This window comes from Antechinus flavipes, chromosome 4, assembly GCF_016432865.1.
Source record: "Antechinus flavipes isolate AdamAnt ecotype Samford, QLD, Australia chromosome 4, AdamAnt_v2, whole genome shotgun sequence".
In the NCBI taxonomy this organism is placed as follows: domain Eukaryota; kingdom Metazoa; phylum Chordata; class Mammalia; order Dasyuromorphia; family Dasyuridae; genus Antechinus; species Antechinus flavipes.
Window position 1 is genome coordinate 256,337,111 of NC_067401.1, and position 27,825 is coordinate 256,364,935.

The following is a 27,825-nucleotide window of genomic DNA, read 5'->3' on the forward strand; positions in this document are numbered from 1 at the left end:
TTTAAGAAAAAGGTCTGGAACATTGAACAAAATGAGCACCAAATAGCAGCACCAAAAAAAAAAAAATCATTTAACAGAAAAATGCTACTTACTGATGGGAAACATTTCTAAATCAGTTGGTTATGAATAGTTAGTATATCAACTTGTCAGTAAAAATAAATATCAGTATATCAAAATAGGAGAAACAAAAATGCCAAGGCTCAATGTGCAATTGAGGCAACTCCAATGAAGTCTATTTAAACAAACTATTGAATTCATAAAATGTAAAATAGACAAAATTCAAATGCACAAAAAAATCCACTTTGAACTTAAGTTCTCTATAGTAGTGTAATTGTTGGTCTCTGGAAATCAGTCTGAGATATTTAATTCTTAATCGAGTGAGTTCTTTGTAAATTAATCAAATTTTTATTGAGTACTTATTATGAAATTAGGCATTAGAAGAAGGATTTAGTATGACTAAGTATGACATTTCCCATTTCCTTTATTGCATTCATTCTCATTTATGTAGCACTATCTCGGACATCATCTCATTTGATTCTCCTTATAACCCAATGAGATCATTACTCCTCCCTCTATCTAGATGATGTTAGATGAATATTCTAATATTCTACATCTCTCAACCTCAGGCTTTTCTCTGGTTATACCCCAAGCCTAGAATGTTCTCCCTCATCATCATCACCTATTGGTTCCCCTGGCTTCATTCAGATTCCAAGCTAAAAAGTAAATCTTCTGCAAGAAGCTTTTCTCAATCCTTTTTAATTCAAGTGTATTCCTTCTTTATCTTGTATATGGCTTGTTTCTTTGGACATATTTATTTGTTGCTAGTTCTCTTCCCTTAGACTGTAAGTTCCTTGAAGCTAGAGACTATCTTTTGCCTCTTTTTTGTATCTTTAATGCTTATTGCAGAGCTTGGAACATAATAAAGCATTTAATAAATGTTTATTGATTATCTAAAACTAAAGATAACATTCAAATCAATACTATCATTAATCTGAGTATATATAAGTAATCTGATGCTAAATGAGGATAACTTTCCCAAAATCACCCAGTTCTGAGGATGAAACTCAAGCTCAGGATTCAAAATCCAATGTTTTTTTCATGATACTAATCTAATTGGAAAGATAATATTTATAGATATGAAACAATAAAATGGGAATAATAATAAGTTAAGGTCTGTAATGGGCCAGAACTCTGAAACAAGGATTTTTACAAGGTGTTAACTCAATGGAATTGGTAAGACAATGGCTATCTAGTTTAGTATAGTAATAGTTCTTTAGCTCAGCACATGTACTTAGTACTTAGTATAGTTCTACAAGATTCACACCTACAATGATATAATTATAATAGGTATATATAAGCTGGGACAAACTCAGCCAGAGACATTCATTCCATCTCCCACCTTTGTAATGGCTGCAGGCTAGAGCAGGAAGCCCTCGGACTCAGAGATTCATTTCATCTCCCAATATCATGAAAGGATTAGGACAGACTTGGGGAAGACAGAGGATGGAGCGGGGAGCACAAGCTCTCGGACTAAGACAGATTTCAAGACAGAAACTGTCGTGGTGGTGCTCCTGCTTCCTCCACAGAAACCAAGCCACATTCTGGAGGACCTCCAGAAAGCTAGTCAAGCCCCAGGCAAGGAGACAAGACTTTGAAGGAGATAATAAAGAATTTGAACTTTATCCCTGGCTTTTCTTGTGGTGATTACTTAGCTGAAATGAAGGGTAGTTCAGGGACCTCCAGAAAACTAACCAGAACACTACAAAGGTCATGATGTTTAATTGCAAGTTTCTAACATGCACGCGTGTTCACACACTCACACGTTCACACACTCACACACACACACACACACACACACATCATTCACTTGGAAACTTTTGAATTTTAATCATCATTAACAATAAATAATTACTAATTCAGGTCTTAGGTGTTTATGGTACAACTATATGATAATCACTGATTTCATCTTCAAGAAGGATTTTTAAATTTTTTAAATAAATATTTTTGAATTATTAAAAATAATGTAATATTTTATTATTAAATAATAATACTTATTATTAATTTTAATCCATAATTATTTATTGTTTATAATTATATATTAATTAAGTATTCCTTGTTTATTTAATTCATTTAATAATTAATTAGTAGAATTAAGTTTTGTATGCAATTAAAATTTATATGTAAAATAAAAATTTAATTAATAAAAATTAACAATAAATAAGTAATTGATAATTAACCATTAACATTGCATATCAATTAGATAATTTTGTTTATAATAATTATTTAATTAATAATTAATTAAAATTAATTTTTGAAAATTATTAAAATAATTTGATGTTTTATTATTAAACAATAATAACTAATTACTAAATAATGATTAATAACCATTTAAAATGAAGTCAAATTGTTTTATATTTATTATTATATTTAAATTTTTATAAACATATTTATTATTACATTTAAATTTATTGTTGTATTTTAAAAGATTGCTAGAGTAAGTTTCTTATAACCTGAAATTTTGTTTCTTTCAGGAAACTTCTCCCAGATATTTGAGCAGAAAAGATAACGAGCTTAGCACCTTCAATCCCATCTAAGTAAATACAACACAGAAAATTATTATTTAATGAATATTCTAATTTTCTTTGTCTTTGTTTTCTTTCTTAGACATGTGTTGCAATGTGTATATACATACATGTGTATATATATATACATATGTACATTTAAACATGTGCACTTGCATATAAGTATATACACATATGTATATAAATGCATGGCTCAAATACAAGGTTTGCCTTGTATATTAAAAAGGGCACCTAAGAAAGTTTTTTGATGAAAAGAATATATAAGAATACAATAATTAAATAATGGTGTGATATCAGTAAAAATTGTTATTCCTCACCTCCATTGGCTGATAACTGATGGTAAATAATCATGAGGTCTGTAGAATGTTCACAGACACAACTAGCCACACCTCCTACCAATTATGGGATCCATGCAATTTTTCACCTCCCCTTAATTAATTGAAAGTTAAGTTGGTAAATACTGACCATAGTGGGTTAAGGTGTAATTCACTGTATCCATCAACAGTCAGAATTTTAAATTTTACTTGAGTTTTAAAGAGAAAAATTTTAGTAGTAAAAGTGGACTAGTAAAAATTTGGCCTGGACTACTATCCTGGACCAGAGCTTCTTAAACTTTTTCTCCTCATGATTCTTTTCACTTGAGAAATTTATATGTTTCCAGTTACATATATAGAGAAATAGATATCAAAATAAAATAGATATACAAATTTCTATATACTAGATATACAAATCAAACTTTACTGAAAATAAATTATAATTTCATAACTCCCACATTCAGCTACATGATCCTACATAGGGTTACAACCCACAATTTAAGAAGCTTTTTTTTAAATTTTTTTTTAACTTTTTATTTACAGAATCCATGCCAGGGTAATTTTTTATAGCATTATCCCTTGCACTCATTTCTGTTCCGATTTTTCCCCTCCCTCCCTCTATCCCCTACCCCAGATGGCAAGCAGTCCTTTATATGTTAAATAGGTTACAGTATATCCTAGATACAATATATGTGTGCAGAACCGAACAGTTCTCTTGTTGCACAGGGAGAATTGGATTCAGAAGATATAAATAACCCAAGAAGAAAAACAGAAATGCAAGCAGTTTATATTCATTTCCCAGTGTTCTTTCTTTGAGTGTAGCTGCTTCTGTCCATCATTGATCAATTGAAACTGAATTAGCTCTCTTTATCAAAGAGATCCACTTCCATCAGAATACATCCTCAAACAGTATCATTGTTGAGGTATATAATGATCTCCTGGTTCTGCTCATTTCACTTAGCATCAGTTCATGTAGGTCTCTCCAAGCCTCTCTGTATTCATCCTGCTGGTCATTCCTTACAGAACAATAATATTCCATAACATTCATATACCACAATTTACTCAACCATTCTCCAATTGATGGGCATCCATTCATTTTCCAGCTTCTAGCCACTACAAACAGGGCTGCCACAAACATTTTGGCACATACAGGTCCCTTTCCCTTCTTTAGTATCTCTTTGGGAGAAGCTTTGTTTTTGACTAGTAATTGGAAAACACTGATGGAGAGCATTTCCCAAACAAATCTCCATGTACTTCCCTAGTAACTAATAACTATATTTCATAGACCCTCCCCCATGTTCAGATGAGCTTAACACAAGAAATATCTCCTTTTTAGTACTACCCAAATCTTTTCATTAGAATCCATTGAGGAAAAATTCATAAAAAAAATTTATCAACACAGGTTGAAGAGATACTATGGCATAGTGAAAATAGAGTTCCAGATTTGGAGTCAGGTAGGCCTGGAGTTGGAGTGAAGAAGATTTAGATTCAAATTATTTGATCCCCATATGAAAATGTCTGAAATTCCAAAAATCTTTTGCAAACCTTAAGATGGTATATGTTTTTTAGTCATGTTTGACTGTCTGTGATCCCATTTGGGGTTTTCTTGGTTGAGATATTAGAATGGTTTGCCATTTCCTTTTCAAGCTCATTTTATAGATGAGGAACTGACCAAAAATCTTAAGGCAATTTTAAGTTACAAAAACTTAAAATGCACAAAGACTCATTATAACCTGTATAAATGTCAGTTACTGTTGCTAGCAAGAAAAATAAGTTGTCTAGTATTTAAACAAACCAATTGGTTGCTGCTAGTGCACAATAAAATTCAATTCCATTCAGCCAGAAATCACTGGCTGATCTGTGGGATGCTGATTCTTCTGAACTGGAGTATATGATGGCTATGAAATGATTCCTCAAATGAGAATTACTCGAGAGAAAGATACCATTAGCCTGGATGGACAAGAAAGATCTAAGTAATATCAGATGGGCAGTACACAGCTTGATTGGTTGTCAACCTATTTGGTAATACTAGTTTTGCTTTAGGGTTATATTTTTAAAACATACTTTAGATGATATACTTGTCCTACATTTATAATGTTTCTTTGTTATATTGCTAGTTCTTCAAAACAATATGTATTGTTGAATTGTATATAACATGTATAAAAACATACAAGCACATGTGTGTATATATACATACAATATATACCAAAACATAGATATGGGAAGAAAGAGGGAAAGGAAGTGAGGAAGAGAAAGAGAAAGAAGGAAAAAAGAGAGAGAAAAAGGTACAGAGACTGAAATAGAGACAGAATTTTAGATTCCTAATAAAGGTTTTTAAGATTCTAAGATGAGGTGGACGGTGGTATTGTGCATAGAGTACTGGACCCCGGAGTCAGGAGGTCTTGAATTCAAATGTGACCTCAGACACTTGACATTTACTGGATGTATGATCCTGGGCTAGTTAACCCCAATTTGCCTCTCCATAAAAATAAAAAAAAATTCTAAAGAAAGTCCATTCAGCTTTTTTTTATGCCAGAAACTTAAGCATTGATAAGGCAAGCCATAAGGTAAGTTATGCAATTATTATTTCATTTGGAAAAATGAGAACATCAAGGTTCAGCAAGGTTTAGTGACTTGCCATAGATCTCAAAACAAGCAAATCCAAGAACCAAAAGGCAATTCCACATTTTCTGACTCCAGATCCTACTTCCTTTCCTCAATAATACCATGATAGTTCATTTATGTAATAAGGCCAGAAATTGGGGCTTAGAAAACTTCATAATATAAACTTTTTTTTTTTGCCCACAGCTGTCTACTATAGCAATACTTTTGGCTGCATAATCCTTAGGTAAATGATTTGTGAAAAAGGACTATCAATCGAATCATTCCCCATATATGGAGGGGGGAAAACAGGCTTTCGTCACTCATAGATGAATCCTCTTTGTAGAATCATATGGAGTAAAAAATTTCTTATACATAGCATAATGACTCAGGGCTCACTATACCCAATGATCCCACTCTTTTTGTTCAACAGCCACTTCCTGGACTTGACTCATTGAGACCATCTTGCTCTCTGAAGTTGTGTTCCCTTTTAGAGAAGTTGAGAATAAGGACATAATTAAGGTTCAGCTTCTTCCCAAAGTCCTTCTCCCTTCATTATCTTAAAGAGTGACATCACAGATCTCAGAAATCTAAAAGCCAAAAGAATCCAAAGAGATCAGGACACTATCCTCTACTTCTTTTTCTTGTGCTTTATATAAACACAGAGGAATGATCTTCACCAACAAGGAAGTTAATCTCATATCAATGGGCTTTGAGGGCTCATGTTATACTTAACTATGCATATTTGTAACAGAGGTTCTTTTTTTTTTTTTCCTTTTCCAATTAGGAGAGGGAGAAGTAAAAGGGAGAAATCATAAATGCTTGCTAATTGAAAAGAAAAATAATAACTAAAAAAATTTCTTGCTCAAGGCTCTAGATATAGGAACTCATTTCTATCTCCATCACTATTTCATCCTTCTGAAACAGAAGAATCCTTGGAGAATTGTTCACCTGCAAAGCAATTATGGTCACATCCTTGCCTTCAAATTTTCTGTGAATAGTTCTGAGAGCCCAGTTTTTGCTAGCCCTCCCCATCTCTGCTTCCTGAATAAGAAAGATCATTTCCTATTTGGCCTCTAAAGTTTCCTCTCCATGGAATTTATCAATTGCATCCCCCTGGAAAAGTCACTAGCTTCTTAAACCTTGATCCACTCTATCCCAACTGGTTTGCTTAAAGCAAAGATATTAGACAGAGGTAATTGTACTTTTTTATATTCTAAAATTAGTTTGTCTGCTCTATGATAATAGAATGGTAAATGTGGGCGCTCTCTCTCTCTCTGTGTCTCTCTGTCTGTCTCTCTGTCTCTCTCTCTGGAGGTCATATGAATCTAGGACCATTCAAAACTCTATGCTCCTTCAAATCATGAGTGTCCCTCAAGATATAGGATCTTCCTCTAATCAGACTTGAGCCTCTAATCAGGGGTCCTCAAACTTTTTAAATAGGGAGCCAGTTCACTGTCCCTCAGACTGTTGAAGGGCCCGACTATAGTAAAAACAAAACTTTTGTTTGTGGGCCTTCAAATAAAGAAACTTCATAGCCCTGGGTGAGGGGGATAATCGTCCTCAGCTGCTGCATCTGGCCCACAGGCCATAGTTTTAGGACCCCTCTCTCACTCCAGATTTTACTTTTTACTTTCTCCAGTATCAGATGTTGAGATAACACACTTACTGAGGGCCAATAAATAATCTTTGCATAAAGAAATTTGTCCCACTGACATCCCCATATTTAGTTAACACTATCCTTACATTCTTACAGAGGTTTTAAAATCTCTCCTCTGAAGAGTGATTCTCCAGAATTACAATATTATATATAGTCAATAAATAGCATTAAATAATTCTCTATGCTAAATATGTTCAATACATGGCTCTCACAACTGCTCACAACACTCCTGAGGGTACCAGAACCAGATTAAAACATAATTGGGTAATATTTAACAAAATAAATAAAAGTACAATAAAAAAGAAATAGTTACATTTTAAAACTAAATCAATATGTAGCCTATGAGGATACTTATACATATGCCCCTTTTTCTATTTCTTTGAAAAAACTATTCTATACTTTCAAAAGCAAAATATTGCATTACACACAGACACACAAACACATAAACACACACACAACCATGTATGCATGCACATTCAGTATTAATGCTTATATTAAGAGTTCAACCACGTATTCTGTCCAAAAGCACAGCTGAAGGCAGGCTCAATACTCTCAATTAAGTAAATAAGCTACTCTATATTACTGATCATGTAATGCTTATGTCTTGAATAGTGCCTAATACTGAAGAGACCCAATACATGATGTGGAATTGAATTGAAATGAATTTGGTGACTTTAGTTTTCAGCATCCTCTAAGTCTCCTTTCTGCTCTTTTCCAATTTTATTTGGCTTGCTCTGATGTGAGGCATTCAGTGGTTAAGAGGCAGCTAGATGGTATTATGGATAGAGTGCTGGACTTGGAATTAGAAAGACTTAAGTTAAAATCCAGTCTCAGACACTTACTAGGTTGTAATATTGGTAAAGTTACTTCATTTATGTTGGTTTCCATCCCTTCATCTGTAAAATTCAATTAAGAATAGCACCTACTTCTCAGAGTTCTTGGGAAGATCAAATGAGATATTTATAAAAGTTTTTAACACAGTGCCAGAACATAGCACTATCTAAATGCTCATGCTTTTATCCCCCACCCCCTCACCATCTGTTTTCAAAAAGTGTTTGAATATTACTCTAGACAAATCTAGTCCAATCATTAGGATAGGGGAATCTTTCTATTCCCCCAATATCTCAAATCCTTAAACTCAGAAGGAACCTAGGAATCCCTATTCCTATTATCTCCTACTATCCCTACCTCTACATAAGTAGGATCACATTTTATGTATAAACAAGTGGTCAGGCAATATTTACCTGTGCATCTCTAATAATAAAGAACTCATTTCCTCCTGAGGCAGCAAAGCCTACTTGAAGACAGTGATAATGTTTAGGAACTGTACATATATCTGGCAAAAATCTGCTTCTAGTCAACTTCTATCCATTTCTAATTCTTCCCCTGAGACCCAAATAGAAGTCTAAGAGTCTGCTTGTTCACACCTTTCAAATGGCTTCAGTCAGTCGATAAATATTTATTAAAAGCCTACTATGTGCCAGCCACTGACTGCCAGACACAAAGTCAGCCCTCTGCACGTGATCAGCTCTGCTCTCATAGGATTGAAGGACAGGGATGGAGAATAGTTATCTACAGCTTCCACACTTTCAGAGATCACTGGCCTGGGAGACAATTTAATTATGAAACTGGGCTCCTAAATCCAGACACTAAATGTGGGGGAAAGAGAGGTTTTTCTGTTCTGCAGGAAGTAATTCTACATTTAATTTAGAATAGTAAGAGGTCAAAGAGGACAAATCAACAAAGAGCTTAGAAACATTTTCATATCCAAATAGCTGTTCTATTAAATAAACAACTCTGACTACTGCCAGTGGCATCAGGAATTTGACTGAATTTCTGCCTAAGTTGACTGACTATATTGGTGTTGTATAGATGATACTGAGTTGTTTTCCTGGTTTCTGAGCCCTGGTTAGGATTGAGAGATTTCACAAATCTAATAGGATTTAATAAATTATCTATCACAGCCCACCTGTACCATATTTCAGTTAATGGCCTTGTCATCTCTCACTTGGATTGACAAGTCTCCTAAATTGAAAACTCCAATATCATTACTTTTCATCATCCTTCCTATAGCTGTTAAACTGGTATTCCTAAAACACAGATTTCACTGTGTTATCTGCTCAAAAATCTTCAGCTATTCCCCCATTAGCTCTAGATTAAAATATAAAATCCTAAAACGTTAGCATCCAAAGCTTTCATCAATCTCACTTTCACCCACCTTTCATATCTTATTTTATAATACTAGACTTTCATTATTCATTACCCCAACTAAACTGGCCTCCCAGCTATTTCTTGGATATAACCACCTGATTCTTCTGCCTGGGTTTTTGCATAAATAGCTAAATGTCCAGGGTAATCTATCTTTAGCACCAATTTTTAGAATCCCCAGTGTCCTTCAAAGTATATTGAGCCCATCTCCTTCAAAAGGCTTTTCCCTCTTTGAAATTACTTTGTATATACTTTTTATTTACTTGCCTGTATACACATTATAGTACCCACCTCTCTAGAGTTCAAGCTTCTTGAGGCTCAGAATTGTCTTTGTATTCCCACAGCCTTGTATATGGTAGACTCTGATATATGTATAAATTTAAATAGAAACAAGGGGGGAAGGGAGAGACAGATAAAGGGAGAAGGGAAATTAGTTGTCCCAGATCCCACAGATATTAAATAGCATAGTCTAGTTCTTGTGGCTCCAAATCCCACGGCCCTTCTGCTAAAACACACTGACTCACTTTTTTTTAAAGGATCACCTCCTGAGAAAAAAATTTTCAAAAGAAATTATTAGGCATTTACTAGTCAAACTCCTGTCTAATTCCTGTGATAACATCTGTAGTTACATACATCACTTTGCCATAGACAAATGAGCACAAACCACAGAGGAGATTCCAAAGACTAATGGTTCTAGGGAAGAGCCAAGAATCAGGAAATCCTCGTTTCCTGAGGTCAAATATGAGTCAAAAGTCATTTTCACTGGATGACCTTGAACTAGTCACTTTACTATGAGGTGCCAGATCTAAAATTGAATTATACTGTACTTTAGGGAGTAGAATTTGGAAGGGAACAGGTCTGGGAAGAACCCAATGTTTCTCCAGAACACAGTCTACACAAATAAATTCACCTTTAGCCTAACTCCCTCTCTGCAGAATAAAAAGATGTCCATCTGATGATTTTGAAGTGTAAACAAAAAGCTTCCCCTATTTGTGATTATTTCATAACTCTTATTTCACTTACCAACATGGAACCATTTGGTCTATGAGATCATTTGTTTTCCAGTGAACACAGTTATAACACTTGCCAATCACGATAGCCAACTCTGGCCAGAAAAACTATGTTTGGAAAGAAAAGAATTAAGTCCCCTTATTGTACTCACCCAGGTCAGTCAGAGCATTAGAATCCCATACGTTTGTCTTTATAAAAAAATATTATTTTTTTGAAGCACACAGAAAGCTAACAAGTTCCAAATGCTCTTTCCTTAAATGTATGTTTGTTTCAAATCATATGTTTTCAATCTCTCCCAAACAGCCCAAGTAATAATTATTCCAATCCCACATATTACACAAAAGCCAAGAGATAACATGCAGAAGTTATGAACAAGTTATTGGTGATATATGGACTCAGAATGTTGATATAAGACATAAACAGAGTCACACTCAAAAAATAAAGAGGAAAATGTTAAGCAACTTGATCAGATTCCCAAGGCACAGACTGGAGGTGGTGATCGATTTAGTTTTCACCAGAACAAGTCTGATTTGGAAGAAAAAAAAATGTTCCTATCCCTCAGCTACTCAGCCTGTGGTATCAACCAGCCCATTTGGGCAGGCTAAATTTCTCTATTCCTTTGCTTTCTCAGGGCTTTTTTGTTGTTCCCATTCCAGTTTCCAAGTGTAAGAGATCCTCAAAAAACAAACAAAAAAAACAAAAACAAAAACAAAAACAAAAAAAAAAACCTGTTCACAGACCCACAGACTTGGAATTAGGAAGTTGTTTTTTTTTTTTTTTTTAAGTCCCATCAATGCCTTAACAGGAACTCCTTCTTACTGGGCATCCTTGCCCAGTGGTTATCTAGCTTTACTGGAACCACAAGAACATGGCATCAAGTCAAGGAGAATCTTAGATATCACCTAACCCAATACCTTAACATGACTTAAAGTACTTGATGCCAGATTCCCTTTTCTATGTCCTTTCTCCCCCTTCAAGTTAACCCTTATCTTTATGAAATACTCTAAAATATGAGGTGCCCTAAATCATTGTTGCCTACCTTCTTCTCGCCCAACAAAGTCTGTTCTTAGAACATTTGCTGATGCTCCAAAAAGTATCCTCTGAGTCACTCTACTTGTTAGAAAGTTTCCCTTCCATGCACTTCTCCCATTACATGAAGGCTAAATCTGCCTTTGAAACTTCTTAATTGGCTCAGAATAGATTGCTAGTCATGGAATTCAGAAAACCTGAGTTCAAAGTCAGCCTTAGAACATTACTAATTGTGTGGTCCTAGGCAGAACTTCTCTCTACCAGACTCAAATTTCCTAACTGTAAAATGGGACTAACAAACAATATCATCTACATCCCAGAATTGCTGAAAGGATTAGATGAGATAATATTTGTAAAGTGTTCAGTATAGGATCTGGTTCATTGTAGGAACTTAATCATGTTTGTTCCCTTCCCTTCCCCACCCATCACTCCTCATTCTTTCTACTAGGGTCAAGCAAATCAATTCTATTCTTCATGGCAGCTACTCAGATACCTAAAGATAGGTATATATACACACACACAGCCCAAATCTTCTTTTCAGACTATATATCTACAATTCACCTAGATGGTACAGTGGATAGAGTGCTGGTTCAAACCAACTTCTAACACTTATTAGTTGTGTGATCTTAGACTAGTCATTCAACCTCTTTTAGCCTAAGTTTCTTCAACTGTTAAAAAAAAAAAAAAGAAAAAGAAAAACAATAACAGCTACTTCCCAGAATTATTATAAGGATCAAATAATGCAAAGTATTTATCATGCTGTGATTCATACTAGGTGCTACATAAATGTTAGTTATTATTATCATTATTGTAAAGTATTTAGCACAGTGTCTGGCACATAGTAGTTGCTATATAAATGTTACCAATTATTATCATTATTGTAAAGTATCTAACATAGTAGGTACTATATAAATGTTAACTATTATCATTGTTGTAAAGTATTTAGCACAGTGTCCGACATGTAGTAGGTGCTATATAAACGTTAGCTATTATTATTATTATTATAAAGTATCTAGCACAGTATCTGACATATAGTAGTTGCTATATAAATGTTACCAACTATTATCATTATTATAAAATATATAGCACAGTGTCTGGCATATTGTAGTTGCTATATAAATGTTACCAATTATCATTATTTTAAAGTATCTAACATAGTATTTAGCACATAGTAGGTACTATATAAATGTTAACTATTATCATTGTTGCAAAGTATCTAGCACAGTGGCTGACACATAGTAAATGCTATGTAAACATATATACATTAATAAGGTTATTATAATTCCTTCAGTGTATTGAGTGCATAGTCTGAACTTTTACAGACATCCTGTATAGCCTCTTGAATACTCTTGGGAATCTAAGTCAATGCAGCATGTCTTTCAAAGACCTCTACATTTCAAGTCTTATCCTTGATTGTGAAATGAAAGAAATTCACTGGAATTAGTAGTGTCTCAGGTACAATCCTGAGTTACTCAACTCAACTCAATCATGCAACTCAATCACAACTCAACATCCTCTCAGATCATCTATCTCCAGTCTTGGCTAACAGCTTTGTATTGATGTTTTCCAGAAGACCTTACATTAAAAAGGTATGATCATTTCTAAAATTTCTCCTTTAGAGTAATGCTACAACACTTCATGGTTTGCTTTCTTAATTAAAGGGGCGGGGAGGGGGGGGAGGAAGGGGAGGGCAGATTTATTGATAAACCTAAACTTCTTTTATCCAAAAAACCACTTACCTCAATCTGGTAAGGAAAGGTTCCTAGCTAGATTGATCTATATACATATGCATATATCTGCATGTAGATACATCTCTTTAAAAGGGTATGCATGCTATATATGTGTATATATAAAAATATAAATTTATTTAATGTGTATATAAATATATCCATATTAAAACTTGACCTGAAATATCATCAGTGTAGAAAATTTCCTTCTACCAATAATGACAAGGATATATTCTGTCACCAATAGTCTTAGAGAGTTGAAGGGGACTCCAAGATATTAAATGACTACCCTAAAGTATGAATGAGTCAAAAGTAGGATTTGAACCCATGTTTTTCTTGTTCTGAGGCCATCATTCTCTATACACCATACCAGACTTCTTCTTTCCAGAATTTTGCTCACAGCAGGACTATCTCCGCCTCCTCTCCCCCCAACAAAAGAGTTGTGATCTGTATTAGTGGACAGAGTACCTATACTGACAAAATAAGATCTCCTTGAAGTTTGGAATTCATAAACAGCTTTTTTGAAATTTTATTTAAGTATCTCTCCTCTTCAGGCAAAGATACATTCCCTTTTTTTGGATAGATGGGCGAGGCTTGCATTGTAGTACCCATAAAATTTGAATCACATCATTTTTTTATTAAACCTTTGATACTTTCAATTTTTTTTTACAATATGTTCCTCCAATGTAATTAATTCAAAAGAGGAACTCTATTCAAGGCTTCATCATCTACATCATCCCCAAACCTTAATTGCATACTTCTCATATGAAAGGGCCCTGGGCTACAAACTGGAAAATCACCAAAATGTGTTCCTTCTGCCCACTTTGTAAATTTCCAAATGATAATATAATATTACCTGTGGAACATCTTTCTTATTCCAGATATAATTCACTTCAAATACTTTTTCATCAAACTTTAACACAACCCTAAAACATATTTTTGTATGTATTATACCTATTTTACTAAACTCTCCCATAGAGACCAGAAACATTATTCCTGTATCTGAAGGAGCCAAAAGGAATGTTATATAAGAATCACTCACTTTGTAGAAAGTATTTTAAAAGGAAGGAACTGAGCCAAAGAGAGATTCGGTAGGCCATTCTATTAATTAGAAAAAGAAAAAAAAAAAAAAAAACCTAGGTTTAAAATTGCTGGTTTGAGTAAAGAATGATCCCAGCAAAAGCAGTCCAGGAAATGTTTAATAGCTAATAGTGATGCATAAAAATACCAGTTTTGAGGAATCACCTCAAAAAATAAGAAATTCTTTTTATAGACTCTGTACCTTATGAAAAATATATATTATATTGTGTATCAGGCACTATGCTAGGCACTGGAGATACAAAGATAAGCATAAAGCAGTCATTCTACTCCTCTCCCCCTTCAGGAGCTTACTTTCTATTGAGGCAGACAGTAAAAATAAAACATTTTGAGGGAAGAGAGCCAACTGAATGAGATGAAACAATCTGAAATGCTTCTGGTTCCTCTCTCAAAGAAACAGGTTCACTAGACTAGAGAAGAGTCAGGAGTTATAGAGTTATATGAGGAAGCAATGGCTGTGATCACATATCTGAAAAGATGTGAAGTAGAAAAAGGATTAACCTTGATTTTGACTATAGAAGTTGCATGTTGCAAAGAGCCAGATACATTCTTGATGTAAGATCTGTCACCAATAATCTTAGAGAGTTACTTCTAATAAGTAAGCGTTAAATAAGAATAAAATAGACTGCTTTACAAGATGGTAGGCTTCCTCATACTGAGAGGTCTAGAGGGTCATATATTGGGTATGTTAGAGGAGATTCTCTCTGGGATATGGATTGAATTACATGACTGCAGAGATCCCTTTTAACTCTCTAATTCTATGAATCGATAATTTTCCAGATAGGGAGAGTGGTAAAAGGGAAAGAACAGTGAACTTAAAGTCAAAAAACTAGTGTTTAAGTCCCTTCCTTGCTTGTTACCTAGCTATGTGAGCTTGAGCAAATTACCTGTTGTAATTTTTTCTTTCCTATTTGTGGAAAGAGAATGTATGCAGAAATAATTTACTTTGTTGTGAAGGTCAATTGAGATTGTGTATGTCCAATGTTGAGATAAAATATAATGTTACAGAAATAGCACTGGATCAAAAAATCGATGTTCAAATCCTGGCTCTATTATTTCCTCCTTCTATGATCTTAAACAAGTCACTTGACATTTATAAGTCTTAATTTCCTTGTGTATATAATAATAGAGTTGAATCAAATTACTTCTGCAGTCCCTTCAAACCTTAACCCCAAAATCTTATGAACAAGTGTGCTAAACTTGATCTTAGGCAGAAAGATCATTTGCCCTTTGAAATTCATTCAGACAAGTCTAAATTTTTCTCTGGCTCATACTTTTAATTTTCCAAATGATCTTAAAGGTGCTGGGGCCAATTCCAAACCCACCTATTGATTGTAGCTTATTAATGAAATCCATTACCACTACAATGGTAAGAAAAATAAATATTTAATTGTTAAATCTTTATCCATATTTGTTTTTCCAGGCTTGTAGAAATATTGGGGATTTGTGTGTATAGGCATGTGTATATATTTTTATCTTAGTTTGAACTTACACCAAGCACACATGACAAGATTTTGTGGAAGAGGCAGATGGATATTAATACCCCCTGATAGAAAACCTGGATTCCGTGATGAGAAAAAAAGAGAGTACTCATGTTTCTATTGGATATAATAACTGCAGAGTGATGCTACTCATCGAATTTCTAAGGCACAGCTCTATCCATAATTAATTAAATCTTCTCCATGGGAAAGTAAGGAAATAGCTACAAGATTAATGTCTCAAAGATCATTTTTCCCTAAACTGACACATGGTGGATAAAAAAAGCTCACTAAAACGTTCCGTTAAAAATTTAAACTAATAATCCAATTCTGTAACTTGTCTTCTGATTTGCTAATGTAAAGGAATATGAATCCATCTATAGGTTCTTCAGGCAATTTAATTCATTAGTGAGTTCAACTAAGATTTATTGTGGGTTGGAAAGTATACAATTCTAGTCAAACAAAGAAGAAAAATTACATAGTGTCTTCAAGGGGTTTGAAGTCTTAGAGGCAGCAGTTATCAAAAACCTTTAAATAAAGAATTTTGAAATGGTCTTTTTTCAATTTCACAGGAAACAGATCTACAAGTATAAGATTTTGGGGGGTTGTGGTTTTTTGTCTCAATCAATGATTTCATCAGTGTATGGGAAACTCTAGGAGAGGAAACTCTCTCCTTCAAAGCAAATCTGCAACTATTCAGCAACTTAAAGGTAAAAATTGATATGAACCCTGAGAAATCAAGTAATATGTCTCATGTTATATGTGTCACATATAAGACTTCTATCCAAGGCTTCCTAACTTTCAAGGTGAATCTCTCTATCTGCTATGTTATGCTGCCTCTCACTGATTTTAAACTCACAAATTCAGAAGAATTAAGGGAAATCTTTTTTTTGAATAAGGGAAAAGTATGATGTATAAAATTTGTTTACAATAGAGATTTAAAGAAACACAATTGTAATTATTTGAATATATCCTCTTACCAATTTTGGGTAAATACAGCTTAATAGGACAAGTGAAAGAATGAATGATGTGCTAAGCACCAGGCTAAGTGCTGAGGAACACCAATAGAAAGGTGAACTAGTCCTTGCTTTCAAAGACCTCACATTCTGTGTGTGTATGTGTGTGTGTGTGTTTATTTAAAACTTAACTAAAAAATAGAAAAAGAAAAAATTGTCATATGCACAGCAGAACATAGAAGAGGATTCAAAATATAAAACACTAAATTTCCATTTCAAGAAAGGGTATATAAATACTATACGGTATTCAGAACTGTCCATCTTTTCTTTGCTTCTTTGTAGGTTTTCTTTTGTATTTTAGTGCTGTGCTCGTTTTACTTTAGTCCTTTTCCCCTTTCCTATGTTGCATCTTCCCCAAGCAGGTGTGTACCTCACACTTAAAAGGGGGCCAACAATACACAATAGACAATGGTTCAGTTTTAAGTCAGAGGGGAGCACAAAATACAGTAAGGTCCAATGATTGTTAGGGCATAACAGAATAATGTAATAAGGCCCAGTGTTCTTAGGCACAAGAGGAGGGAAGGAAAGTTGAGGCCCAAGATTCTGGTAGATGCAGTAGCAGAGCCATTTCTAATGATTTTATAAAAATGGTTTTGTCAGTGAAAAAAGAAATAGAGAAAGATCAGTGGATCAGACTAAGAAAAAAAATTAGAAACAATAGAAGTTAAAGTAGATAACTTGATAAAGTGAAAAACAAATCATCTGGGGAAAAACTCCTTATTTGATTAAAAAAAAACTGTTGGGGAAACTGGAAAGCAATATGGCAGAAATTAGACTTCCATATGCTACCATACGTTCTAAATACATATATGATCTGAATATTAAATATCATATTATGAGAAAGGTGTGGGGAGAGAGGGAGGGAAGGAAGGAAGGAGGAAGGGAAAGTGATTATATCCTCACAACTATAGGTAAAAAAAAGTATTGTTAACCAAAATAGAGATTAATACAAAAGATAAAATACATTACTTTGATTACATGAAATCAGAAAGGTTTTCCATAAACAAAATTAATGTACCTACAACAAGAAAGGCTGTGATCAAAAAGGAGGAGAAATATTTGTATCAAATTTCTCTGATAAGAATTTGGTATACAAAATATATAAACAAACAATAAATGTAATAGCTATTCTCTAATAGTTAAGTGGTTAAAGAATATGAACAGATTTCAAAAGCATTGCAAATATTCACAACCAGAGGAAAAAAGTGCTCCAAATCACTAACTATAAAAGAAATGTGAATCAAAACAACCCTGAGGTTTTATCCCACACCCTGAAAATGGTATTAAAAAAAACACATAATGGCAATAATCAATGTTGGAGTGATTTGTGTACACACACACACACACACACACACACACACACACACACACACAGGACAAGCAGAGGAATTAGACCCATTCTCCTAACCTTAGGGATCGTATTCAACTGAGAATATAAGAGAGAGGTCAATGGTGTCAAATAGGACATGGAAGTGGATGAAGGACAGGGACTATGTCCTGTCTATGGACAAGGACTATGTCAAGAAAGGAAAAACGACCAGGGAAGGTAACAGTGTCAAAGGGACCCAATACCAAATTCCATTTCTGGATCTGTGTGTGAATTGTGGACTAGGAGTGTGAATACTTTCTTTTCCATTCCTTTTCCCCCTAGAATATGTATATCAGTTTACTGAAACATCATTTTTTCTAAAAAATATTTTTGTCAGAGTGGTTCTCTTGGTTGGGTCCCAGAGATGAAAGAAAATCATTTTATTTGCATAATTCCCAATGATAGGCATACTATTTTAGAAAACAGTTTAAAATTATGAACGTAAAATGACTAAAACGTTCATACTCTTTGAAACTCCATTATTGGGCTTATACCCCAAGGAAACCACTGATAAGAAGAAACCCCCTATATAAATCAAAATATTTATAGCAGCATTTTTTGTGATTGCAAAAATTGTAATATCCATTGTAGATGTCCATTAGTTGAGGAGTGGCTAAACCAATTTTGATACATGAATATAACAGAATATTATTGGGTTGTTAGAAATTATATGTGTGATGAATACAGAGAAGCATTAAAGATCTATATGAACTGATGCAGAATGAAGTAAGTAGAGCCACAAACAACATACACAGTAACTACAACAATGTAAATGGAAAGAATGGTAACAACCAAAATCAAAAGTAAATGTAATAAAATTAAAGGTCATGACCAAAATAAAGAGATATCCCAGCATACCCCTTTATGGACGTGCACATATCTTAGGACATTTTTCCAATGCATCAATCGGTTGCACTGATTTTTTTTCCCTGTCTAAAAAAATATGATTTGTTATATGAGATGGCTGTCTGGAAGGGGCAGAGGAGAGATATTTAGGATAACTATAATGATGAAAGAAACAGAAGACATCAATAAAAACTTATTTTGAAAAAATAATGGCTTGTAAAAAGTAGTTTCAAAGCACTATCTTAGTGCTTGTCTTTGTTCACATTGTAATTGATCATCGGTATGTAAGTGGATCTTTTTCCAAAGTATTTGAAAACTATTTTCTTAGTAAATATTCTCCTTATAATCTTCTTTACAAGCAGCTTGGCATAGTAGAAAGCCAGCCTGAGGAGACAACTGGCCAAATTCAGAGAAAAGACCTGGGTTCAATTTATGATTTTGGAATGCACTGGCAATGTAACCATAGACAAGTCGTGTAACTACTCAGTCACTCTCTTGGGAAAATTTCTACAACTCAGTTGCATGCAAATTTTGGATCTGCATTCATAGAGGAAGATTATTCACAAAGACTTACTTATAATGAATGAAATTACAGATCCACCCACACACACAAAAAAAATCTTACGTATGTTATTCATTGACTAAGAAATCCATTACCTCTTTCAAATTTATTTTATTGATAGCTCAAATGCAAATTTCAGCCTTCCCCATGTGTCAGGAACATTGCTTTACACTTGGATTATTGCAATAACTTTCTGGTTTCTCTACTTGCCTCAAATGTTTCTTTACTGCATAGATCTCTCTAAAGCTGAGATCTGACCATACCAGCCCTAGGCTCTGCTCCCCATTCATCTTATCACCTCCAGGATCAAATATAAAATTTTCTATTGGTTTATCAAGTCTTTTATACTTTGGCCACTTCCTACCCAAATCACAGTGACTCTCTAGATTAGCCAATAATAAGTTCCAGGCCAAGCCCACTTGGTTTTTGTTTTGGCTCTGATTACACCTCCAGTGACTGTAAATAGCAATTGTTGCCATTTGGGTCAGAAACTCTGAAAGTCTTTCCCTTCCAGATTGGTTCTTTATTTTTTTTTTCTGACTGCTAAAAAAGGCCATTCCCTTTCTTTCTTATCTGGCCTTCACCAGCGATAGGCAGTTGCCTCAAACAGCTTAAAAAGGCTAAGGTTTCATCTACTGCACCTAGAGCAATTTCCATTTGTTCCAACCTACATCTGATCACTGGATCCAAATGACTCTGGAAGGGAAAGTGAGGCAGGTGACCTTGCACAGTCCTCCCTCACTTAAATATCAAGGCATCACCTCTTGACATCATTGTCATCTTCCAGAACAAGGACAAACAACAATAACAACTTTCACATACTCATGCAATGACACTGGCCTCCATGCTATTCCTCATACATGACACTCCCTCTTTCAACTTCAAGAGTTTTTACTGGAAACTACCCATGCCTAAAATGCTCTCCCTTCTCATCTCCATCTCCTGGTTTCCTTGTCCTCATTAAAATCCTAGCCAAAATCCCATCTTTTATAGGAAACCTTTCCTGATCCCCCTTCATTTTAATGTCTTCCCTCTAGTATTTCCATTTTATCCTGTATGTAATTTGTTTGTGCATAATTGTTTTTATGTTGACTCTCATTAGTGAGCATCTTCAGAATAGAAACTGTCTTTTTGTTTTTCTTTTTTGTTTTGTCTTCTTAGCTTTCTTTGTATTCCCAGAGCTGAGCACAATGTTAAACAGGCATATAGTAGGTGCTTCGAATCAGAAGACATGGATTTGAGCTCCACCTCTATTACTATCTATGGATGTCATACAACATTCTTTACCGATCTGCAAAATGAGGGCGTTGGACTAAATGACCTCTAAACTCTCTTCCAGTTCAAGCCTTATGATCCTTTTTTCTTAAATTCTAAGTGAAATAAAATTGAATTAATTTCTGTTGCACAAAACAATCACTAGGTAGTGTCATGTATTGAGCAACATACAATTACTCATATCAAGCACACACATACACATACACATGCACACACACAAAACACTTGCTGTAAAATCCTAACCTAAAAGGTGCTGTACAACCTTTAGCACAATTTCAGTGCACTGAAATGAAAAACAAATGGCTGGGAAAAAATACTCTAACCTAAAAGTCCCTGTGCACACAAATAGAATCTTCTTTTGACTAATACACAATTCTATATAACCATATCCATGTCCTAGCCAAAAGCCCACACTAAGCACATGTCTAAAACCAAACTTATCATCATTTCCCTAAATCCAACTCCCCTCTGCACTTTGTATTCTATCAATCCATTCATCATCTGCTGAAGCACAAAAACTTGAAATGTTAGGTCATCCTTGATGTTTCCCTTCTTTACTTCCTCCCTAGTCATTCATTTCATTAATCACCAAGTCCCATCAATTCTTCCTTCACAATGTTTCTCACAATGTGTGCTGATAAGTGATTAGCCAACAGTTCTTTAAAAACTGGATGTATGACATGCTTTTTAATTCAATCCAAATTATTAAGATTTTCTTCAATCAAGCCTGTTTTGTAGTGTTTGCAGATTTCTGAGATGTAAATGATTATGCTGAAACTTTAACTCTCCATTCTTGGGCACCTTTCAAGCTGGTCTGTAGCATATGCGCTGCATCTCTCTCTTCTATACCATTCCCATTGCCACTGAGACCTAATCCTTATTTTTAAAACTGTTTCAATAGTTTTCTAACCTCCAAACTCTCTAGCATCCTATACATTAGTAATAGATTACTATTTGAAAATTCTTATGCCTTAGAAAGATTACTGTGTTAACTATGTAAAGGATGAAATGGAGAAAGAAACTGGTGGAGATCAAACTATTACAATAGTTTAAAAAAATTATAAAAGTCTGAATTAAGGTGATAGCTATAGGATACAAGATAATAAGACAGACAGGGAAGATATTGTGTGGAAGAAATCAGCAGGACTTGGATGGAGCTCAGTTTTAATAATATTTACATTTATAAAATGCTTTAGAATTTATATTTTTTCCTCACAATAACCTGTGAGAAATATCAATTTTACATATGAGTAACTAAGTCTCAAAGAGACTAAGGTACTTGTCCATAATCACAGGGGTAGTAAATTTCAAATCTGTAACCAAATTTCTTTTTTTAAATTTTAAATGCAAATGCTGCTTTAACTATGTTATTCTTTTCCTCCAATAATTTTTATTGACTTTATCTTTTACTGGAGATGTATTTTACATTTTCAGATGTGCTATACGTCCATATTTCTGTTGAAATTGTCACCATCCTCTTGGTCACCCAGATATAGTAACTCATATCATTTGTGAACTTGTGTATTTGATTCTTTTCTCTCCTCCATAGCTCAGTCCCTTAGTCCCACTCAAGAAGATAAGCCTTCCTGACTTGGGGCTCAACGCTTCCTCTACTGTGCTACTTAGCTACCCCAGTCCCATGCTAGTGGACTCCTAAAATATCCACATTATAAGATTATCTCTACTCTCATCCCTTTTCCAATCTGTCTCATATCACCATAAGAGTGATCGTTTCTTCTGCATTGAAATGGTCAAATATTTTTCAGCTCAAAAATCTTTAACAGCTCCCTATCCTAAGTAGTACAGTGAATAGTGGTTGGCCTGGAGTCAGGAAGACATCTTCTTGAGTTCAAATCTACCCTCAGACATTGCTAGCTATATGAACCTGTGCATGTTATTTAACCCTGATGGCTGAGTTCCTCATCTGTAAAATGAGCTGGAGAAGGAAATGTCAAATCAATCCAATGTCTTTGCCAAGAAAATCCCAAAGAGGGTCACAAAGAGTTGAATATGACTAAAAAATGATTGAACAATAACTCCCTGACTCTGGGTACAGCATTCTATCTACTTTGCCACCAGCTGTTCAATATTCTAAAAGCAAATGTACTAATAAAAAAAGGCATGGATTTGGGGTCAGATGTCTGATATATGGATCCTACCTCCACCATTAACTATATATATAACCTTGAATAAAATCACAACTTCCTTGGGTCATAGTTTCCTCATCTATAAAAATGAGGGAGTTGAACTAAAATTCTCTAAGGTGCCTTGAAGTTCTAACATATTGTGATTCTACATCAAAGCATTTCTTAAACTATAAAGCATTATATCAAAGGAAGATATGATGGCAAAGGAACAACAAATTGAATGAGAAATCCTAACCAACAGAAACATTATAAAGTCCTTTTCAATTTAGAAGTCCACCCATTTAATAACAACATTGTCCTTTACATGAGGTATTTATAAACAGCTAATGTATAATATTAAATATCCTTCATAATTTTTTTTAAATTATGTAGTAATTGAGACTTCTTTTGGAAGCAATAGAGAAAGTTCACAAAAGGTTTTTCATTTTTTTCATGGAAAAAAAATTTTGCAACTCTGAGCTGTAGGCAAACTATAATACCAAGCCAAAATGAAATGAATTACTATGTAGAGGAAAGAAAGGAGATGGAGGGAATCATAAAAGCTGAAAGAGTCTTGTCTCCTTCAAACCCCCTGCCCCGCCATTTATCCACCCAATCTATTTTTATTGGACACAACTGAAAGAAATATATTTGGCAAATAAAGTACCTACTAGAACATTCTGGCCTACTTCATGCTGCTTCCATGTTATTGCTTTGACCTGTGCCATGTAGCTCCATATTTAAGTGGTTAATGGGGTCCATTGGAATAGCCCTTATTGTGAATGAAATTGGAATGATCACACAGACATATGCGGCACTAACCCCAAACAGCTGACAATCACAGCCAATAGCATGTGCTCAGCAATCAGCAACATCTTTCGTACAGATGTAGGGGAAGCCAGCTGTGCCAATCATGCTGTAATGATGAGAAGAAGGATGCTAGCTGGGGAATTCTCATTTTATGTCTTGTTTGAGAAAAAATCCCTTAAAGTAGTGCAGTATGCCATATATATCGCAGCCTCTTGTCACTGCTTTTGGCCCAAGTAAGGCTCCTTTGGACTACAGAGATCACTCTCTGTGATCTTAGATCATAGTGGATACAAATTGCCACGTATGAAGCCCACAATTCTTGAAAATTCACATCTTCACAGATCCATTCAAGTCGATTAATTTATTGAGTGTTTAGTGTGCCAGGTGCTGAGAGTAATGTCAAGTTTAACTAAAACATGGATACTGCCCTCTAATAGTTGGTGGGATGTTATTTATTTTTGAAAATGACCATGATATTAGGAAAGTGATGCCATAACATACAAATGAATTGAATTGAAGTGGAAAGCTATCTGGAGGATAGGGTTTAAATAGGTAATATGATACAAATAGGAAATAATTAAGGGAAGGTACTGGAATTAAGAGGGGTTAGAGAAGACTTCCTATAAAAGGTGGGATTGCATATAAAATAAGAAAAAATAGATGATCATGAAAGTCTTTTCTGAATCTAAAACTATAATTCTATTATCCTATAACTTATGATCCAAAATAATACACAAGTCCATGAAGAGGGGTATCCAAACAATGTTCTTTGAGTTCTGAAGTAGGGTACTGATCAGGAGATGTAGGAGACATCATGGAGGTGGTGGCCTTTAAATTAAGTTTAAAAGAATTCAATGGACAGAATGAGAGAAGAGAGTATTATTGATGGTGAATAAGTCTTCAACAAAAAGACCTCAGGTGTTTGGTGACTAGGTATGTTATGTGAAAGGGCAATTGAAAGAAGAGAGCCTGAATTTTACTGTCCAAGACACTCCCTGAAGCAAGTCAGGAGCAACACTGGTAGTGTTATCTTGGTCTCTAAGTAGCCCAGGTTTAATTTCTGATCCATTTTCTTGAAATAACCCCAAAGTTAACTGTTTCCAATCTGAAAGACCAAGTTATGATATCAACCCGCAAAGGTTGTTTTTCCCCTCTAAAAGAACCTACTTGTACCCCACATTTTGCCTAACTTATAAGATCTTTTCCCTTGTTTTAGCTGATTTATTAGGAATTTGCTATGCATTATATAGTATGCAGTCTTCTTAATGAAGTCTTCCCCTTTACTAATTGTCTTTCCCCTTATTAATTGCTAAAAAAAAACATATAGAAATTAAACCATTGTCAGCAGCATAATAAATCTTTGCCTCTTGATTTGGAGAGGTTCTAAGCCTATAAATTCTTTTGAGGCACCTCTAACAGCAGTCCAAAAACACCAATATATTTTTGGGGTCCATACTCCCAAACTACAATATTCTAAGTAAAAACACTGCATGGAGGTAGGAAAGTAAAAGTAACAGAGATGTCAAATAACCAAGTCCATGGTGGGGAATACCATTGAACTTGATTTGACAGGGAACCCTTAAGGGTTTTGAGCAGAAGAAAAAAATGATCAGATTAAAAATAAGCATAGCAGTGATTTGGGCCATATTTAGAGGATGCTTCAATGACTGAGTAACAACTGAGTTTCACACCTACCTAAAAAGAATAATTAATTAAAATAAGATGCTTGGTTTCCTTGCCTCCTACACATAAGTTTCTCCTTAATCTAAATTTATCCTCCTTTCCCCATCTCTCCCATTCCCCATCATCCCACAAATACACATGTAGCTTCCTTAGTAAAGACTTCATGATATCCTAGGGTCTCTAATGTCATCCTTCCACCTTGTAACTGAATTAAGAAAGTATTTCTTTTCAAATGCCATGGATACAAACATCGCTAGGAATGTAGGAAGACTAGTTAGAAACCTATTGTCATAATGAATCAAGCCTTACCCTAGACTGGTAACAGTGGCATAAGCCTTGATTTTTCAAGCCACTTCCTTAATAATACTCCCAGTGATTTTGAACATTTATCCATGAATGGAAAGTGACAGAGAAGTAAAAGCCTTAAACTTTCAGTTGACCAGAAACTTAATTTGCTTTCCTCATTTTCCTTTTAGAGGAAAGAGGCAGCAACAATTGGAATCAAGGATTTCACTAACAAAGCACCTTCCAGGATTAATGCTAGTGCTGATGTTAGCACAAATTTAGTCTAAGCTTCTACGTGTATAGCTCTGGGCTATGATAACTGTTATTTAGAAACATGAGAAATCCAGAGCCCTATAGGATTTTTGATCAAATATACATATATGTGTGTCTGTGTCTGTGTGTACATATTAATGTATATGTCTATATATCTATGACAGATATCTATGTATATATGGGTGTAGATGTTCAGTTATATTCAGCTCTTTATTGAGTTGGCAATTTCTTGCATCACTTGGCAAAAACACTGGAGTGGTTTGCCAATTCCTTTCTCTAGTCACTTTACAGAGGAGTTTGACACTGAAGCAGACAAAGCTAAATGACTTGCCCAGGATCATGTCCAGTAAATGTCTAAGGCCATATTTGAATTCAGATCTTTCTGATTGCAGGGCCATATCTACTGTGTCACCTAGCTTCCCTTTTGTATGTACACAGACATATCATAAATAAGAAAGGAAGGAAGCATTTAACAAGCTTCTACTATGTCCAGGCCTGTTAAATTCTTGACAAATATCTTGTTTAATCCTCACAACTCTGGGAGGTAGGTATTTTTATTGCCCCTATTTAAGGAAACTGAGTCAAACAGAAATCAAATGATTATATCATCCCTATTTTACAATTGAGGAAACTGAGTCAAACAGAAGTCAAATGATTATATCATCCCTATTTTACAATTGAGGAAACTGAGTCAAACAGAAGTTAAATGATCTGCCCAGAATCACAAAGTTAATAAATGTCTGAGGTTGGATGTGAATTCATGTCTTATTGATTCCAGACCCAGCCTTTATTCACTGCATCATCTAATTACAAGATGATAATAATGACAATGACAATGGATGATGATGATCAAAAGAGAGAAAATCTGTAATTTTATTGGTGCAGAGAAATCCCAATTAAGTAAACACTCAGCACCAAGGCAGGCCATCTGTTCTGTTACTTACCATCTTAGAAAGTTGCCCAACACACAGAATGGGTAAAGTGCATAAGACCCTCCCTTTCCCCATTTTTTTAAGAATTCACATCAACTTCAATTTTCTTGTCTACATATAACTGGGTAATTCATGTGGCATTAGATTGAGACTCAGTGTTTGTTTAATGAGTGCTTAGCTACATTTTTGGATTCAATTCTATAGAATGATTCAGGTAAGATCTAGAGAGTGGTCATTTGGTCTTAAAAGTAAGAGCCCCTTCAGTCCTATTTGTAGTGGCTAGAAACTGGAAAATGAATGGATGCCCATCAATTGGAGAATGGTTGGGTAAATTGTGGTATGTGAATGTTAGGGAATATTATTGTTCTATAAGAAATGACCAGCAGGATGAATACAGAGAGGACTGGCGAGATGCTAAGTGAAATGAGCAGAACCAGGAGATCATTATATACCTCAACAACGATACTGTATGAGGATGTATTCTGATGGAAGTGGATTTCTTTGACAAAGAGATCTAACTCAGTTTCAATTGATCAATGATGGACAGAAGCAGCTACACCCAAAGAAAGAACACTGGGAAATGGATGTGAACTATTTGCATTTTTGTTTTTCTTCCTGGGTTATTTTTACCTTCTGAATCCAATTCTTCCTGTGCAACAAGAGAACTGTTCAGTTCTGCATATATATATATTGTATCTTGGATATACTATGCCATATTTAACATGTATAGGACTGCTTGCCATTGAGGGAGGGGGGTGGAGGGAGGAAGGGGAAAAATCGGAACAGAAGTGAGTGCAAGGGAGAATGTTGTAAAAAAATTACCCTGGCATGGGGTCTGTCAATAAAAAGTTATAATTATAAAAAAAAAGAACGAAAGAAAGAAAGAGCCCCTTTAAACTAAGCTGCCAAGTCTACAATGACTCCCAGGTTCTGCTTCTAG